This window comes from Mus musculus, chromosome 13 (assembly GCF_000001635.26).
Source record: "Mus musculus strain C57BL/6J chromosome 13, GRCm38.p6 C57BL/6J".
In the NCBI taxonomy this organism is placed as follows: Eukaryota; Metazoa; Chordata; class Mammalia; order Rodentia; family Muridae; genus Mus; species Mus musculus.
In genome coordinates, this window is record NC_000079.6 from 50123228 (window position 1) to 50135534 (window position 12307).

Genomic DNA, 12307 nt, shown 5'->3' on the forward strand with positions numbered 1-12307 from the left:
GTACCAAAGTTGAATCAGGATCAAGTTGACCTTCTAAACAGTCCCATATCCCCTAAAGAAATAGAAGCAGTTATTAATAGTCTCCCAGCCAAAAAAAGCCCAGGACCAGACGGGTTTAGTGCAGAGTTCTATCAGACCTTCAAAGAAGATCTAACTCCAGTTCTGCACAAACTTTTTCACAAGATAGAAGTAGAAGGTATTCTACCCAACTCATTTTATGAAGCCACTATTACTCTGATACCTAAACCACAGAAAGATCCAACAAAGATAGAGAACTTCAGACCAATTTCTCTTATGAACATCGATGCAAAAATTCTTAATAAAATTCTCGCTAACCGAATCCAAGAACACATTAAAGCAATCATCCATCCTGACCAAGTAGGTTTTATTCCAGGGATGCAGGGATGGTTTAATATACGAAAATCCATCAATGTAATCCATTATATAAACAAACTCAAAGACAAAAACCACATGATCATCTCGTTAGATGCAGAAAAAGCATTTGACAAGATCCAACACCCATTCATGATAAAAGTTCTGGAAAGATCAGGAATTCAAGGCCAATACCTAAACATGATAAAAGCAATCTACAGCAAACCAGTAGCCAACATCAAAGTAAATGGAGAGAAGCTGGAAGCAATCCCACTAAAATCAGGGACTAGACAAGGCTGCCCACTTTCTCCCTACCTTTTCAACATAGTACTTGAAGTATTAGCCAGAGCAATTCGACAACAAAAGGAGATCAAGGGGATACAAATTGGAAAAGAGGAAGTCAAAATATCACTTTTTGCAGATGATATGATAGTATATATAAGTGACCCTAAAAATTCCAACAGAGAACTCCTAAACCTGATAAACAGCTTCGGTGAAGTAGCTGGATATAAAATTAACTCAAACAAGTCAATGGCCTTTCTCTACACAAAGAATAAACAGGCTGAGAAAGAAATTAGGGAAACAACACCCTTCTCAATAGCCACAAATAATATAAAATATCTCGGCGTGACTCTAACGAAGGAAGTGAAAGATCTGTATGATAAAAACTTCAAGTCCCTGAAGAAAGAAATTAAAGAAGATCTCAGAAGATGGAAAGATCTCCCATGCTCATGGATTGGCAGGACCAACATTGTAAAAATGGCTATCTTGCCAAAAGCAATCTACAGATTCAATGCAATCCCCATTAAAATTCCAACTCAATTCTTCAACGAATTAGAAGGAGCAATTTGCAAATTCATCTGGAATAACAAAAAACCGAGGATAGCAAAAACTCTTCTCAAGGATAAAAGAACCTCTGGTGGAATCACCATGCCTGACCTAAAGCTTTACTACAGAGCAATTGTGATAAAAACTGCATGGTACTGGTATAGAGACAGACAAGTGGACCAATGGAATAGAATTGAAGACCCAGAAATGAACCCACACACCTATGGTCACTTGATCTTCGACAAGGGAGCCAAAACCATCCAGTGGAAGAAAGACAGCATTTTCAACAATTGGTGCTGGCACAACTGGTTGTTATCATGTAGAAGAATGCGAATCGATCCATACTTATCTCCTTGTACTAAGGTCAAATCTAAGTGGATCAAGGAACTTCACATAAAACCAGAGACACTGAAACTTATAGAGGAGAAAGTGGGGAAAAGCCTTGAAGATATGGGCACAGGGGAAAAATTCCTGAACAGAACAGCAATGGCTTGTGCTGTAAGATCGAGAATTGACAAATGGGACCTAATGAAACTCCAAAGTTTCTGCAAGGCAAAAGACACTGTCTATAAGACAAAAAGACCACCAACAGACTGGGAAAGGATCTTTACCTATCCTAAATCAGATAGGGGACTAATATCCAACATATATAAAGAACTCAAGAAGGTGGACCTCAGAAAATCAAATAACCCCCTTAAAAAATGGGGCTCAGAACTGAACAAAGAATTCTCACCTGAGGAATACCGAATGGCAGAGAAGCACCTGAAAAAATGTTCAACATCCTTAATCATCAGGGAAATGCAAATCAAAACAACCCTGAGATTCCACCTCACACCAGTGAGAATGGCTAAGATCAAAAATTCAGGTGACAGCAGATGCTGGCGAGGATGTGGAGAAAGAGGAACACTCCTCCATTGTTGGTGGGATTGCAGGCTTGTACAACCACTCTGGAAATCAGTCTGGCGGTTCCTCATAAAATTGGACATAGTACTACCGGAGGATCCAGCAATACCTCTCCTGGGCATATATCCAGAAGAAGCCCCAACTGGTAAGAAGGACACATGCTCCACTATGTTCATAGCAGCCTTATTTATAATAGCCAGAAACTGGAAAGAACCCAGATGCCCCTCAACAGAGGAATGGATACAGAAAATGTGGTACATCTACACAATGGAGTACTACTCAGCTATTAAAAAGAATGAATTTATGAAATTCCTAGCCAAATGGATGGACCTGGAGAGCATCATCCTGAGTGAGGTAACACAATCACAAAGGAACTCACACAATATGTACTCACTGATAAGTGGATACTAGCCCAAAACCTAGGATACCCACGATATAAGATACAATTTCCTAAACACATGAAACTCAAGAAAAATGAAGACTGAAGTGTGGACACTATGCCCCTCCTTAGAAGTGGGAACAAAACACCCATGGAAGGAGTTACAGAAACAAAGTATGGAGCTGAGATGAAAGGATGGACCATGTAGAGACTGCCATATCCAGGGATCCACCCCATAATCAGCTTCCAAATGCTGACACCATTGCATACACTAGCAAGATTTTACTGAAAGGACCCAGATGTAGCTGTCTCTTGTGAGACTATGCCGGGGCCTAGCAAACACAGAAGTGGATGCTCACAGTCAGCTAATGGATGGATCACAGGGCTCCCAATGGAGGAGCTAGAGAAAGTACCCAAGGAGCTAACGGGAACTTCAACCCTATAGGTGGAACAACATTATGAACTAACCAGTACCCCTGAGCTCTTGACTCTAGCTGCATATGTATCAAAAGATGGCCTAGTCGGCCATCACTGGAAAGAGAGGCCCATTGGACACGCAGACTTTGTGTGCCCCGGTACAGGGGAACGCCAGGGCTAAAGGGGGGGAGTGGGTGGGTAGGGGAGTGGGGGTGGGTGGGTATGGGGGACTTTTGGTATAGCATTGGAAATGTAAATGAGCTAAATACCTAATAAAAAAAATGAAAAAAAAAAAAAAAAAAAAGAAAGCAGAGTTGGACTTCATGTGTGACCCCAGGCATATAAACAGTTATCAGAAAATACTTGGGACAAAGTGACAGCTCCTGCTGCTTTTGATAGTGTATGCACATTAACTCCACTCTTTGTCCAGACCTAAGTATCATGCAGAAAGATATGCCAACCTGAAGGGTGCTCCAGTTCCATCCAAGAACAGGAATGAAATGTATATTGCTCCTTCCTGGTTACTATCATTGCATCTTTTGGATCTTTAAATTTATGGTGTGTTTGTTTGTTTTGTGTGGGAGTGGGGGCTGTGTGTGTGCAGTGACCCTGGTGATAATGATTTCTGGACAGACTTGTCCCTTGAAGTGTGGTTTTGTACTTTGTCCTCCTGTTCTTCATCTCCTTCTCATTATCCTCCTCTTCATACTCCTTTTTCTTCTCCTCCTTTTTTGAGATTTTACTACATCCTTCTGGGCAGGAAGGGGCTCAAACATTTAGAGTGACATTAGCCAAAGATGGCAGTGAGATTTAGACCTGGTGACACAAGAAGAATGCAAGTAAGGCAAAACAGGATAAAAAATTAAAAGAAAATTCAGGGAAAACTTTAGGGATACTGGTGAAAGAGTAGGGTATGTTTGAAGCAACCTATCAGAAATGATTATTTCTGTGACATCATTTCTCCGGGGAGCACCTGGGTGCCCTCACCTTGAGCATCATGCATGACATACAGTCCACTCAAGTGGCAGGAGAGGTGTCGCAGGGAAACCTAGGTCAGCTGGTCACTGAGATAAGTTGAGGACTTTCCAGGTGCACAGGCAAGGAGCACTGGTTGGCATCATGATATTCTGAATCCTGGTCTGGCTCCATTGCCACACCCATTCCAGTGGAGTGTGCATGACAAGTCCAATAGCTTGGCTGTAGTCCTGAGATACAAATTTTCACAGAAACTGGTCTCCTGGAGAGTCTTTGTCATTCCATAACAGGGATGTGGTCCAGATAGGTCCTGGCCATGGTCAGTGATGGGCTTAGAGTGCTTTCTTTCAGGATTGTTTTATTATAGGTGCCCCCAAGGAATGATTTGACTTATTCAGACAAAAATGCCTTCAGTGTTGAAAGAGATAGTGAAACAAATCAGGCATTGCAGTTTACTGGGTAAGAGTAGAAATCTCAGGGCAAGTTCTACAAAGTAAACTTAGAATAACAGCCGAGTCACTCTCATATGCTGGAATTTACAATGGTCTAGGAAGTAGGAGGGTTGTGGTTTAGGAGCAACTAGAGTATTGCATTATTCAGGAAAAGTTTAGCAAGAGAAGAAGCCCCCTGTTGGTGGCTTATACAATAGACTAGAATTGTGACTAGGGTATGAAATCCTCAGCAGCCTCCTAGAATAGCTGACTTTAGATAGGGCCACTTTTATCTCAATTGTAGCCACTGACTGGTTCCTTTCAGTCTTTATGTATGCATTACTCTGTTTTGTGTAAAGAATCATTATGCATCAGATCACCTCAATGTATCTATCACCTAACTTCCTTGTTTTCTTCTGTAATGTAAATCTGATGCTCGCTTTGGAAAATTACATTCAGTTCCAACACTCTCTGGTGTTCATGTCTGTTTGTCACTCACCAACTCCTTTCCCACCTGAGTACTAGGACACTGATTTCTCCAGAGGGCTGAGGAGCCAACTGAGCCAGCCTGTGGCACTCCATGACAGGCTAGGGCCCTTCTTTTCTCCAGGCCTTCTGTACAGTACCAAATGATGTTTCCTCATCGTTATTAAGCAATTTCATTTCAGGGATGTCTTGAGATGAATCTGCAGTTTGATGCTAGGGAGCTTGTAGGGAGCCAATCTACAATGGCTACCCCATGGAAAGAGCAAGGTAGAAAAGATAATAAGCAGAATCCCCAGAGTGAGTGGAAAGAGGAAAGATGGCTAATTTCCCTCCTACTAAGAGGTTGGAGAAAGGAAAGTCTGCACTGACAGCTCAGCCTAAGGTTTACTCTAATCCCAAGTGTAAGTTTCTTCTGGATGAGTTTAAGTGCAAACACTCCCCTGAGGTCATCCTGTGTGGCATTGCCATATTTTGGCATCACCTTGGTAAGGATGACTGGTCCATGTGGAAGCTGAAGACTGCTACCCTAAAGAACTTCCCAGATCTCCATGAGTTGCAACCTCATCACTGCCTGTTTGAGCTCCTGGAGAAACTGAGGAGGTACATATAGCACCAGGTGTAGTACACTGATAGACAGCACTTGCATTGCTACTTGACAGGCCTTGCTTTAAAACTTATGCACTGTGTCAAATACATTCCTAAGTACTGGGCCATGAAACACTCCCCACCAATACTTTGCCAGTATTCTCTGCAATCAACAACAGCAGCTTCATTTCTAGGTTCGGGCCTTCCAAGGGTGAGAGATTGTCTTTCTGCTGAGTCTAGATTGACATGTGGAACATGGATCATTTATATAACAGACAATGGAGTCTGGCATCACAGAACAACAAGACTGCTTTAAGAGTCATTTTTTGTGGGAAAGGGTCTTTCAAAGTGTGTGCAAAGCCTTCAATCAAGGCAACATTATCATGTGAAAATCTCTTGCAATTGCAGTGCCATTTATACTCAGTGTGGTCTTCTAAATAGATTTGTCCCCTTATACTCTTTTTTTTTCATTTTTATTAGGTATATAGCTCATTTACATTTCCAATGCTATACCAAAAGTCCCCCATATCCACCCACCCCCACTCCCCTGCCCACGCACTCCCCCTTTTTGGCCCTGGTGTTCCCCTGTACTGGGGCATATAAAGTTTGCAAGTCCAATGGGCCTCTCTTTCCAGTGATGGCCGACTAGGCCATCTTTTGATATATATGCAGCTAGAGTCAAGAGCTCCGTGGTACTGGTTAGTTCATAATGTTGTTCCACCTATAGGGTTGCAGATCCCTTTAGCTCCTTGGCTACTTTCTCTAGCTCCTCCATTGGGAGCCCTATGATCCATCCATTAGCTGACTGTGAGCATCCACTTCTGTGTTTGCTAGGCCCCGGCATAGTCTCACAAGAGACAGCTACATCTGGGTCCTTTCGATAAAATCTTGCTAGTGTATGCAATGGGGTCAGCGTTTGGATGCTGATTATGGGGTGGATCCCTGGATATGGCAGTCTCTACATGGTCCATCCTTTCATCTCAGCTCCAAACTATGTCTCTGTAACTCCTTCCATGGGTGTTTTGTCCCCAAATCTAAGGAGGGGCATAGTGTCCACACTTCAGTCTTCATTCTTCTTGAGTTTCATGTGTTTAGCAAATTATATCTTATATCTTGGGTATCCTAGGTTTGGGGCTAATATCCACTTATCAGTGAGTACATATTGTGTGAGTTTCTTTGTGAATGTGTTACCTCACTCAGGATGATGCCCTCCAGGTCCATCCATTTGGCTAGGAATTTCATAAATTCATTCTTTTTAATAGCTGAGTAGTACTCCATTGTGTAGATGTACCACATTTTCTGTATCCATTCCTCTGTTGAGGGGCATCTGGGTTCTTTCCAGCTTCTGGCTATTATAAATAAGGCTGCTATGAACATAGTGGAGCATGTGTCCTTCTTACCAGTTGGGGCATCTTCTGGATATATGCCCAGGAGAGGTATTGCTGGATCCTCCGGTAGTACTATGTCCAATTTTCTGAGGAACCGCCAGACTGTTTTCCAGAGTGGTTGTACAAGCCTGCACTCCCACCAACAATGGAGGAGTGTTCCTCTTTCTCCATATCCACGCCAGCATCTGCTGTCACCTGAATTTTTGATCTTAGCCATTCTGACTGGTGTGAGGTGGAATCTCAGGGTTGTTTTGATTTGCATTTCCCTGATGATTAAGGATGTTGAACATTTTTTCAAGTGTTTCTCTGCCATTCGGAATTCCTCAGGTGAGAATTCTTTGTTCAGTTCTGAGCCCGATTTTTTAATGGGGTTATGTGATTTTCTGAAGTCCACCTTCTTGAGTTCTTTATATATGTTAGATATTAGTCCCCTATCTGATTTAGGATAGGTAAAGATCCTTTCCCAATCTGTTGGTGGTCTTTTTGTCTTATTGACGGTGTCTTTTGCCTTGCAGAAACTTTGGAGTTTCATTAGGTCCCATTTGTCAATTCTCGATCTTACAGCACAAGCCATTGCTGTTCTGTTCAGGAATTTTTCCCCTGTGCCCATATCTTCAAGGCTTTTCCCCACTTTCTCCTCTATAAGTTTCAGTGTCTCTGGTTTTATGTGAAGTTCCTTGATCCACTTAGATTTGACCTTAGTACAAGGAGATAAGTATGGGTCCATTAAATTCTTCTACACGATAACAACCAGTTGTGCCAGCACCAATTGTTGAAAATGCTGTCTTTCTTCCACTGGATGGTTTTAGCTCCCTTGTCGAAGATCAAGTGACCATAGGTGTGTGGGTTCATTTCTGGGTCTTCAATTCTATTCCATTGGTCTACTTGTCTGTCTCTATACCAGTACCATGCAGTTTTTATCACAATTGCTCTGTAGTAAAGCTTTAGGTCAGGCATGGTGATTCCACCAGAAGTTCTTTTATCCTTGAGAAGACTTTTTGCTATCCTAGGTTTTTTGTTATTCCAGACAAATTGCTCCTTCCAATTCGTTGAAGAATTGAGTTGGAATTTTGATGGGGATTGCATTGAATCTGTAGATTGCTTTTGGCAAGATAGCCATTTTTACAATGTTGATCCTGCCAATCCATGAGCATGGGAGATCTTTCCATCTTCTGAGATCTTCCTTAATTTCTTTCTTCAGAGATTTGAAGTTTTTATCATACAGATCTTTCACTTCCTTAGTTAGAGTCACGCCAAGATATTTTATATTATTTGTGACTATTGAGAAGGGTGTTGTTTCCCTAATTTCTTTCTCAGCCTGTTTATTCTTTTATAGAGAAAGGCCATTGACTTGTTTGAGTTTATTTTATATCCAGCTACTTCACCGAAGCTGTTTATCAGGTTTAGGAGTTCTCTGGTAGAATTTTTAGGGTCACTTATATATACTATCATATCATCTGCAAAAAGTGATATTTTGACTTCCTCTTTTCCAATTTGTATCCCCTTGATCTCCTTTTGTTGTCGAATTGCTCTGGCTAATACTTCAAGTACTATGTTGAAAAGGTAGGGAGAAAGTGGGCAGCCTTATCTAGTCCCTGATTTTAGTGGGATTGCTTCCAGCTTCTCTCCATTTACCTTGATGTTGGCTACTGGTTTGCTGTAGATTGCTTTTATCATGTTTAGGTATGGGCCTTGAATTCCTGATCTTTCCAAAACTTTTATCATGAATGGGTGTTGGATCTTGTCAAATGCTTTTTCTGCATCTAACGAGATGATCATGTGGTTTTTGTCTTTGAGTTTGTTTATATAATGGATTACATTGATGGATTTTCGTATATTAAACCATCCCTGCATCCCTGGAATAAAACCTACTTGGTCAGGATGGATGATTGCTTTAATGTGTTCTTGGATTCGGTTAGCGAGAATTTTATTGAGGATTTTTGCATCGATATTCATAAGAGAAATTGGTCTGAAGTTCTCTATCTTTGTTGGGTCTTTTTGTGGTTTAGGTATCAGAGTAATAGTGGCTTCATAAAATGAGTTGGGTAGAGTACCTTCTACTTCTATTTTGTGAATTAGTTTGTGCAGAACTGGAATTAGATCTTCTTTGAAGGTCTGATAGAACTCTGCACTAAACCCATCTGGTCCTGGGCTTTTTTTGGTTGGGAGACTATTAATAACTGCTTCTATTTCTTTAGGTGATATGGGACTGTTTAGATGGTCAACTTGATCCTGATTCAACTTTGGTACCTGGTATCTGTCCAGAAATTTGTCCATTTCGTCCAGGTTTTCCAGTTTTGTTGAGTATAGCCTTTTGTAGAAGGATCTGATGGTGTTTTGGATTTCTTCAGGATCTGTTGTTATGTCTCCCTTTTCAGTTCTGATTTTGTTAATTAGGATTTTGTCCCTGTGCCCTTTAGTGAGTCTAGCTAAGGGTTTATCTATCTTGTTGATTTTCTCAAAGAACCAACTCCTCGTTTGGTTAATTCTTTGAATAGTTCTTCTTGTTTCCACTTGGTTGATTTCACCCCTGAGTTTGATTATTTCCTGCCGTCTACTCCTCTTGGGTGAATTTGCTTCCTTTTTTTCTAGAGCTTTTAGATGTGTTGTCAAGCTGCTAGTATGTGCTGTCTCCCATTTCTTCTTGGAGGCACTCAGAGCTATGAGTTTCCCTCTTAGAAATGCTTTCATTGTGTCCCATAGGTTTGGGTACGTTGTGGTTTCATTTTCATTAAACTCTAAAAAGTCTTTAATTTCTTTCTTTATTCCTTCCTTGACCAAGGTATCATTGAGAAGAGTGTTATTCAGTTTCCACCTGAATGTTGACTTTCCATTATTTATGTTGTTATTGAAGATCAGTCTTAGGCCATGGTGGTCTGATAGGATACATGGGACAATTTCAATATTTTTGTATCTATTGAGGCCTGTTTTGTGACCAATTATATGGTCAATTTTGGAGAAGGTCCCATGAGGTGCTGAGAAGAAGGTATATCCTCTTGTTTTAGGATAAAATGTTCTGTAGATATCTGTCAGGTCCATTTGTTTCATAACTTCTGTTAGTTTCACTGTGTCCCTGTTTAGTTTCTGTTTCCACGATCTGTCCTTTGAAGAAAGTGGTGTGTTGAAGTCTCCCACTATTATTGTGTGAGGTGCAATGTATGCTTTGAGCTTTACTAAAGTGTCTCTAATGAATGCGGCTGCCCTTGCATTTGGTGCGTAGATATTCAGAATTGAGAGTTCCTCTTGGAGGATTTTACCTTTGATGAGTATGAAGTGTCCCTCCTTGTCTTTTTTGATAACTTTGGGTTGGAAGTCGATTTTATCCGATATTAAAATGGCTACTCCAGCTTGTTTCTTCAGTCCATTTGCTTGGAAAATTGTTTTCCAGCCTTTCACTCTGAGGTAGTGTCTGTCTTTTTCCCTGAGATGGGTTTCCTGTAAGCAGCAGAATGTTGGGTCCTGTTTGTGTAGCCAGTCTGTTAGTCTATGTCTTTTTATTGGGGAATTGAGTCCATTGATATTAAGAGATATTAAGGAAAAGTAATTGTTGCTCCCTTTTATTTTTGTTGTTAGAGTTGGCATTCTGTTCTTGTGGCTGTCTTCTTTTTGGTTTGTTGAATGATTACTTTCTTGGTTGTTCTAGGGCGTGATTTCCGTCCTTGTATTGCTTCTTTTCTGTTATTATCCTTTGAAGGGCTGGATTCGTGGAAAGATATTGTGTGAATTTGTTTTTGTCGTGGAATACTTTGGTTTCTCCATCTATGGTAATTGAGAGTTTGGCCGGGTATAGTAGCCTGGGCTGGCATTTGTGTTCTCTTAGTGTCTGTATAACATCTGTCCAGGCTCTTCTGGCTTTCATAGTCTCTGGTGAAAAGTCTGGTGTGATTCTGATAGGCCTTCCTTTATATGTTACTTGACCTTTTTCCCTTACTGCTTTTAATATTCTATCTTTATTTAGTGCATTTGTTGTTCTGATTATTATGTGTCGGGAGGAATTTCTTTTCTGGTCCAGTCTATTTGGAGTTCTGTAGGCTTCTTGTATGATCATGGGCATCTCTTTTTTTATGTTTGGGAAGTTTTCTTCTATTATTTTGTTGAAGATATTAGCTGGCCCTTTAAGTTGAAAATCTTCATTCTCATCAATTCCTATTATCTGTAGGTTTGGTCTTCTCATTGTGTCCTGGATTACCTGGATGTTTTGAGTTAGGATCCTTTTGCATTTTGTATTTTCTTTGACTGTTGTGTCGATGTTCTCTATGGAATCTTCTGCACCTGAGATTCTCTCTTCCATTTCTTGTATTCTGTTGCTGATGCTCGCATCTATGGTTCCAGATCTCTTTCCTAGGGTTTCTATCTCCAGCGTTGCCTCGCTTTGGGTTTTCTTTATTGTGTCTACTTCCCCTTTTAGTTCTAGTATGGTTTTGTTCATTTCCATCACCTGTTTGGATGTGTTTTCCTGTTTTTCTTTAATGATTTCTACCTGTTTGGCTGTGTTTTCCTGCTTTTCTTTAAGGGCCTGTAACTCTTTAGCAGTGCTCTCCTGTAATTCTTTAAGTGACTTATGAAAGTCCTTCTTGATGTCCTCTATCATCATCATGAGAAATGTTTTTAAATCTGGGTCTAGGTTTTCGGTTGTGTTGGGGTGCCCAGGACTAGGTGGGGTGGGAGTGCTGCGTTCTGATGATGGTGAGTAGTCTTGATTTCTGTTAGTAGGATTCTTACGTTTGCCTTTGCCATCTGGTAATCTCTGAAGCTAGCTGTTTTAGTTGTCACTGTTAAGAGCTTGTTCTTCAGGTGACTGTGTTAGCCTCTATAAGCAGACCTGGAGGGTAGCACTCTCCTTAGTTTCAGTGGGCAGAGTATTCTCTGCAGGCAAGCTCTCTTCTTGCAGGGCAGGTACCCAGATATCTGGTGTTCAAACTAGACTCCTGGCAGAAGGTGTGTTCCACTCACTAGAGGTCTTAGGATCCCGTGTGGAATCCTGTGTGGGCCCTTGCGGGTGTCAGGCGTCTCTGCTGGCAAGGTAGCCCGGGGCTCAAGTCGAGCAGAAGGGACTTGTGCCCCAGATCAGGCCCGGGTAGCCTGCTTCCCTATGTACCGCAGTCTCAGGTTGCGCGCGATTGGATTGGGGCAGGCGCTGTGTTCCACTCACCAGAGGTCTTAGGATCCCGTGGGGAGTCCTGTGTGGGCCCTTGCGGGTGTTGGGCAAGACTCTGCTGGCAAGGTAGCCCGGGGCTTGAGTCGAGCGGAAGGGACTTGTGCCCCAGGTCAGGCCCGGGTAGCCTGCTTCCCTATGTACCGCAGTCTCAGGTTGCGCGCGATTGGATTGGGGCAGGCGCTGTGTTCCACTCACCAGAGGTCTTAGAATCCCGTGGGGGGTCCCGTGTGGGCCCTTGCGGGTGTTGGGCACGACTCTGCTGGCAAGGTAGCCCGGGGCTCGAGTGTCCCCTTATACTCTTGTGGTTGAATACTTGGCCCACAGGGAGTGACATTATTAAGAAGTTTGTCTTGTTGGAATAAGTGGTCTTGTCAGAGGAATTGTA